Below are 8657 nucleotides of genomic sequence, written 5' to 3'. Positions count from 1 at the left end.
TTTCTATAGGAATACAACACGCAAGTAAAGTTTTAGTTAAAAATAAAATAAAAACTATTATTACTATATAATTATGCTATTGTAACTCCAAAAAATAAAGATAGTGTTGAAATTAAGTTGACATTTTGTGACAATGATAGTCACAACTGAACCTGCCATTAAGCAGCCTATTGTAGTTTTAAGTAAAAAATGTATAATTAAAACCTTAAATTGAAAATTTTGCAAATGGTTTTATAAATGTATAGCCACAGTCTCACTTATTGCTGACAGATTGGCAGGAACACAGACAGACAGCAAACTGTCAAGGAAACATGACTTATTAAGTTATTTCTAAATTTTCCATAAACAGCTACTAAAAATTGCAATAGAAGATTTACTCATGAAAAGACTTTATTAAATGCATTGTATTCAGTAGCTAGCTAACTTAGCTAACACGTGGATGAGAAATTGCATTTCTTTAGTAAATAACTTGGGGTAGAGTTCAGCACATGCACAAACTTTTTTTATTATTATTAGTATAAGCTTGTTAGAATAAGATAAATTACTTGCATAAGTAAAAATTTCTGAATGGTCATTAAAAAGTTGTGCTGCATTTGTAACAAAGCTGGATCAACTGTCAAAACTGATTAAAAGCAGTCACAGCTAAAGGCCATAGCATTGCATCAGTGCAAACACCAGGGGCACACACCATTCATAAGAGCATCACAGTGAAGCATGGAGGTGGTAACATCATGTTATGGGTGTGTTGCTCTGCAGTAAGGACTGGAGCACTTGTGAGGATAGAAGGAAAAATTAATGGGGCAAAATAACGTCAAATTCTGCTACCCTCTGCCAGAAAGATGTCAATAGGAATAAGGTTAATATTCCAATGACTGTTACTCAATGCACACAGCAAAACTGAGCACACAGAGGTTGAAGGAGAAAAAGATGAATGTCATTGCATGACCTTGTCAGAGGCCAGAATTAAACCCCACTGAAAATCAATCATAAATTGTACTTAACTTGAGCAGTTCTGCAATAAAGACTGAGCAAATACTGCTAGGTGTAGATATGCAAAGTTACTAGAGACAGAGACATATCCCAACAGACTAAAGGCTAGTTCATCAAAAGTTAGTTCAACAAAATACTGACAAAAGAGGATCATCCTTTTTCCAACTCAGTGATTCAGTTATTTATTTATTTTAATTTTTTCTGACATGTTGGTGTTATATCTTTCACTTACCTGAGTAAATCCAGCTGGATAAAACAAAGTCTGTTTCCGTCTTCATTTCAGGCTGCAAAGCGAAAAAATGTCGCTGCATTGAAAGCAACATAAAAAAAAACCGTTAGATGAATGTATGAACTTTTTGCAGGTTATGATTTGTATGTTTTGAAAAGATATGCAGTGTTTGCTGTCTGGATGCAGCTGAGGGGAGGTGAGCTCACCGGAGGACCGCATTTACTGAGCAAACAAGCAGCTAACTCTGATCTCAGCAAACATGAGGAGATTTACTCTAGGGTGTATTCAAAGAACTGTGTGATTGTGTGTATTTGTGTTTGTGTGTGTGTGTGTGTACAGGAAAATGGAGTGACCACTTAATGCATCTGTAGGACAAATTACACATTAACACTAAGAGATACTGCAGGTGATATTTATAAGACCAGATAGCAGAAATGATTTTCAGTTAAATGATATCTAATTGTATCTACTGTATCAAACGCACCATTTATTGATTGATTGATTGTTTGTTTCCGAAGCCGTCTCCTTCTGATGTGTTTTTGCTTCCTCGATGTATAGACGCCCAGGTCGCAGCAGTACATGAAGACAGAAACTCATTCTCATAATAGCATCCTCACAGATCCAGCAGCACACTCATAACCTCATTTTAAGTGGATTACAGGGTTTTAGTTAGATTATGGGGTATTAGTAAGAAGCAACATCCAACACAAACGCAACCAATTCAGAACATAATTTGTTTGCATTTCCAATATGGTATGGCTATGACGCATTCCTTATTGTCAGGGTGTCTATCACTGTGCAGGGAGCAAACAGCGTGATGCATATGCATACATGAGGTCATCAGGAGTTCATGGTTCATACCCTAGCATGTGAGCTACAGAGCGGGCAGGTAGGGCAACCGCTGTACACACTTTCCACAGATTAACTGATCTCAGTCGTCGCCTAGCAACCCAACACTATCTATTCACAGCCATGGGAGTTGCCCGAGTTAGTCCAACTATGAAGCTGAGGATGTGCTCTTTAAAAGGCAGACGATGAATGAGAGTAAGTCTGCAAAAGAGAAAAGGCGCAAGGGAAGCCATTTTTTGGATGCAGGAAAGGAATAAGAAAGGGTAGCATGCCCCGTGAGTGAAGTCTGTTTACTCAACTTCCACTAAATGAGCTCATACAGGCTGACAGGTGATGCCAAAGAGAGCACTGTTGTACATTTACTGACATCAGGGTGTGTGGTTGTGATATAGATCCCTCTGTTGGGATTACACTGAGTGCTGCTGGTGGGTTTTATTGCCACTTGGAAATGGTACAGCTGTTGGGGGAGGTAGAGATCATGGGGGTAAAATATGAGCGAGTGCTATGTTTTTTTTTTTTTTCGTTTTTTTTTCTTAATGCTCCGTCCCTTTAAAGCCCCGTCTAAAGTGGACTATCAAAATAAAGTGTTACCAAAAGTTCCAAACAACAGCATTTAATCCAAATAGAAATCTTTTCTAACAGTGCAAATGTCTTAACTGTCACTTTAAATCAATGCATTCCTGCTAAATAAAAGTATTTCTTAATATATATATATATATATATATATATATATATATATATATATATATATATATTACTGACCCTAAACCTTTGACAAATAAAATACATTTCTTTAGTATCTTTCATCCTATCCTTGTCCCTTTCTGTAAGGCAGATGAACCTATACATTTTGGGGTTTTTTGAACTTTGATCTCGACAATGTTTTGGATTTATTGAAAAAAAATTCTGTATTTGAGAAGCACGCAACCTTGCGATGCTGTTTATTCTCTATATGATGCAAGTCAGTTTTTGCTAATATCTCCAGGGAAAGCAGCTGCAGTACATTTCCAGTTTATTTTTTTATATTGTTGAACTACCGTGAAAGTCATAAATTATAAATGCAGACCTAGAAAAAATAAACAAGACTCTGTGCACAACCTGAGCCTGATTATGACGATAATAATAAGTGCAGTATATAAATTTAGACCTCGCGTGTTGCTTGAATTTTTAACATAGTCATTTGGCAGGCCAAATCAGCCTTATGCTCTGTCTCTGTCCTAGTAACTAATGGTTGTGTGTTAATATTTAATGTTGGTCTAATAATTTTCCTTGCTTAGCTCTTTAGGTGTAGGTAGATTCATTTGGGAACCATTTCCAGAGGAATACTGAGTTTTTTAGATTAAATGAAGCAGCTTTGTTTTAGATTTTTCCCCAAAAATACTATCAACTGTGACCATCTATGTGGGGCACCATGTGTCACTCCTGAATCAAGACCCAGAGCTGATTCTGTAAGCAGTTTTAGCTAACTGGGTTGCTCATCTGCAGAAAAGGCTTTTGTTCTTAAAATGTTAATTAAACAGCAGAAGAAATGAAACCTACAGTATGTCTCTTTACATGACAGAAAACAAACAAACACAATTGGAAAAATGCATGCAAACAAACGTTTTTGTCCAAAGGCAATGTGAATGTTTGGACGTGAACTGACTTTCTCGTCAGAAAAACATGCATTGGGAATGGTGGTGGGGGGGGGGGGCATCTCTGTCCTTATACTTGGCTGCCCTTATTGTGCTTGTAGGCCTCAGGATTGTAGAGAATAATCTGTCAAATACATCCTTATAAAAAATAATTGGGTTGCTTTTTAGAATATTTATTATTACCATCCTATTGTATTTAATGCAGCAACACTTTTTTTTATTAAAAAAAAGTGTTAAAAGTGTAATTAAAAGTGTACTATAATTAAAATTATAATTAAAAGTGTACTAAAAAGAAATGCTGTGTAAAAATCACGCCTTTCCATCACTCATGGTTTGCCAAGTGTAATTTATTAATTAATCTGTCCCATGGAGATTGCTTCCAAGGCAACTGAGGACATCTACATTTTAACAGAGTCCCATAAGTTACATACGAGTTTGGGAATGTTAACTGCCAGGTTTGTTGCCAGACAAGCATGTGAGATGTAAATGCATGCTTACCTCAATGTCTCATGCTCATACAGTCCATAAGATCCTAACGGCCTTAGCGTTTGCAAAGATTTTCACGACTGATCACAAAATATTAATGAATTGTGCCAAAGACAATTTGCAATTTGGCAGCGCAGCCATCCATCAACAGGCTTCCATTGTTAGGATCGTTTTTTTTCTTTTTTCTTCGAAATATTGGAGCTGAGAATACAGATGGATGCAGCTCTAACAGGGCAAGCAGAACGAACTGTTTCATTTACACTTCACCCAAAAAGATGACAAATGCTGTGAAAACAATATTCATACTGAAGTAAATTATCTAAGAAAATACTTAACACTTAACTAATATCTATCTTGTATTTATTTATCTTGCCAATACAATATTATTGTGGTTGTCTCATTAGGAGAGAGAGAAATATGCTAGTGAGCTTTTGCTTGAGTACCGCAAATTCAACAGAAGCGGTCTTCTGAATCATACTGTAAACTGATCTAAAGCACTTTGTGTAACTTCACACCACATGACAGGTGCACGTGCTCAACAGGTGGAATTACTGCCACTTACTCAACATGGAACATTCTCTGGGTTTCAGAAGATGTTGGTGATGAGAATTGCACATTTTCAAGTTTCAGACTGGAGAAGGAGGTTTATAGCAGCTGGAGAAAGTGATCTGTTGGCATTGTCAATCATCTCTGACATGGAAATATGCTAATTGAAATCTTGCACCTATATGCTCATGCACATGCAGTTTCATTAACTAAAACTAAAGATATTTGTTCTTGTCCATTGAAATAACATGTCTCTAAATATTAGATAGCCTACAAAAAAGAAGAAAGAAAAAATAAAAAATAAAAATCAGCATCCAAAATGTATAAAAAATTTAACGAATTAAAGTGAAAATAAAAAAAATCAAGCTAACTCAAAATATACTCTATACTCTATCTATAATATTATCTAAATAGTCTATCACCTGAGCTATAAATACCATGTGATTTATCACTCTAGAGCTGCAGGAATTTATATCATTTAAGGGAAGATACTAACCATAAATTATAATTTGTAAAAACAGACATTATAGATGAAACCCTATTCTGTTTGTATTATCCTTCCATAATTCAGCCTTGACAAAACCATATTTAAACATTGTTCAATTCAGATTGAATAGAATATAAAAAAATTTGATTTGATTTGATTTGCGAGGTCTGACATTCTCAAACCTAGTTTTAAAAAGCATAGATCTCACTGTATCATACAGCTGTTCATGTAAGGCTGACTTTGTAAACATCAGTAAAGGTCTGCTTATTCAATAAGAGCCTAGATGGGCCGGCTGTTTATCCAGATAGCTGAGGTGTAATTGTGTTACTATGTCTAATGGCTCACTTCATACAGAGCGTCACATGCTAAGGAAGAAAGAAAGCATGTGGACAAGGGAGTGGCAAGCTAGATTAAACGCTTGCTGGAGGTTTAAACTCAGAATCAGCAAGATCTTCATACTGGTCTAAGCAGAAACAGCCTCTATCATTATTTGAACATTCCTCAGCTAATCAGTTTCAAGGTTGGTGGCTGTGGAGAAACATATTGGGCATAAAAAATGGAACAACGAGGCTTTAATTGTAAGCAGCGTGAGGTTTGTGCTTGTGTCATCAAAGCCAAAGTGAAGAGCATCAGTGTAGATCTTTGATAATCAAACAGCTCCTTAGAAGTCCACATCTGAACCTTTGAAGAGAGAGACACAATGCTGATAAAAGAGAGAGAGAGAGAGAGAGATAGAGAGAGGGAGAGATGTCCTCTGATCAAAGTGGACACCCACAAAATCTCCCTCGTCCTCTGTTGTCTCTCTCACCGTGTCTGACAAATCTATTACGTTACGCATTGAGTCACAGCATCTGAATCTACCTCATGAGAACACTCTATATAAACACCTGAAAAAATCAATTGAATAGCAGTATAATCCAAAGTCGGGCAACAGGTGAGTCAGTTTTTATATAATCAATCACACAAATTGCTATAAACACAAATTAATTACAAGAATTAAAAATGAACTTATTTGGTCAACTCATCTGATGCTGAGTGAGTGAGGCTGTGATTGTCTATTTTTGTTAAAGAGTTACTCCACCCTAAAATGACATTTTTGTTTCATTAATCACTTACCCCCATTTCGTTCCAAACCCATAAAAGCTTTGTTCATCTTCGGAACACAATTTAAGATATTTTGAATGAAAACCGGGAGGCTTGAGACTGTCCCATGGACTACAAGGTAAATAACAGTGTCAAGGTCCAGAAAAGAAAAGCATCATGAGAACAGTTCATCTGCCATCAGTGGTTCAACCATAATGTTATGAAGCGACGAGAATACTTTTTGTAATCGAAGAAAACAAAAATAATGATTTTATTCAACAATTCGTCTCCTCTGTATCTATCCGCATCACCGTAGCGGAAATGTGCCAGAATGCAATTTATAACAATGAAAATGCATGATGTACTCTCACAATTTCATCAAAAGGGGACTAAAGCTGTAATTAGCATAAAATGTCTTCTTTATAAGGTCAGTTTTTGCTGTCAGGTCAACTGCCTTCATGGCGGAAAAACATTTGAAGAGATTCTTGCTGAGAATGTTAGCTTTAAACATTTAGCAATAGATGTTTTTAACTAGCTACCTGAACAATATCACATTAAATTTAGTAGCAACTATATCGCCCCCTTAAGTACTGGAGTAATGAAAAAGTACAACATGACTGTGCACTTGCAATGCATTTCTACTTCCAAAGAGTATGTTTATGGCCTAATATAAAGCAGAAACATCACACGTTCAGGACACAGTCAGTCACACATGATACGGCTGACTGATTCAGCTCTTGATTGCAAACAGATGTCTACATCTCGCAGCTCTCAACAGCAGATGTGCCTCGTCTGGCAGACACCAGCAAAGGAAGCTCAGGATCACAGATCTTACGCTATAAAGATCTCAGAGTCTCACTGCGAGATAAATGTCCCATACGACAAGGGACTTGTCAGCCAAGCCTTGTTGGGTTGCACAGTGAAACAGTTGTGGCTAGAGCACAAACTCATTTTCTGCATGGCAATGGATGAATATAACATGGAATAAGATGAAAAACTGCTTGAGACTGAATCACTGTCTTGCATAAGCAGTGATCTCCCTCTGGCTCTCTTGAGTATTTGTCATAGACACATTGAGATAACACATACATAAATCTACTCATCTACTGCTCTCTCTATTTTCCCCATAATATTTACAGCACTGTGGGCAATAACATCTAAGCTGAAAAGATTCGCTAACTTTTGAATTTTTTTCTGAGGTTAAGGAACATGTATTAAGACTTACTTTGGATTAAATGCTGTCGAACATCATTCCCAATTATGAAAAACTTTGATAGTGACAGATGGCATCGCACCCCAGCTGCAGAAGCAGCATATAAACAAGAGGAGCTGGCTGGGCCGCAGCAGGTGGAGAGAGGTGTGTGATTCATCATGGCAGTCTGGCAGACCAACTGGTATTCGCCGAGGTACACATCTGTCACAGCGCAGGAACACCGTGCCAGACTCAAAGCACCAACCAACACCTGTCTGTCTGCTGGAGGAAACTTCTGTCACCTGTCCTCAGACCTGTGAAACTTTGGCTTGAAGTGGGAACAGTGGGGCAAATAACCAATTAGTTGTCAGGTTTAGCTAGTTTACATTATTTAGCACAATGACCAGCTTTGGTAGTGAATCAAGATACAGCTTCATGCTCTTATGCACATGACACATATTTATTTACAGCTATGAGATTGAATACAATGACAAACTTTGGTAGTGAATATACAATAAGAAAAATAAAATAAAAATTCCAGAAAGGATTGTGCAATAAATAAAGTTAATTATTTGGTGTTTCTGAAATAAGGAATATAATTTCACTTCATATTCAAATTTAGTTTGAAACCATGTTTTTCTCCATTGCTTTGGATGTTGTATGAGATATTTTGTTTGGTGAATGTGTATAATGTTTTAGTAGTCTGCTATTATTTAACATATATTTTTGTTTAATTTTGTAGTTATTCTATTTGTATAGAGTATACAGCACTTTGGTACATAATTTGTTATTCTTAAATGTAACCCTGGACCACAAAACCAGTCTTAAGTTCCTGGGGTATATTTGTAGCAATAGCCAAAAATACATTGTATGGGTCAAAATGATTGATTTTACTTTTATACCAAAAATCATTAGGATATTAAGTAAAGATCATGTTCCATGGAGATATTTTGTAAATGTCCTAATGTAAATGTATTAAAAATTATTTTTCGATTGATAATATGCATTGCTAAGAACTTCATTTGGACAACTTTAAAGGCAATTTTCTCAGAATTGTAATCATTTCCTAACAAACCATACATTAATGGAAAGCTTATTTATTCAGAAGATGTATAAATCTACATTTCGAAAAATTTACGCTTATGACTGGTTTTGTGGTCC

This window comes from Carassius gibelio, chromosome A4 (assembly GCF_023724105.1).
Source record: "Carassius gibelio isolate Cgi1373 ecotype wild population from Czech Republic chromosome A4, carGib1.2-hapl.c, whole genome shotgun sequence".
NCBI lineage: Eukaryota > Metazoa > Chordata > Actinopteri > Cypriniformes > Cyprinidae > Carassius > Carassius gibelio.
This window is presented reverse-complemented; position numbering follows the sequence as displayed.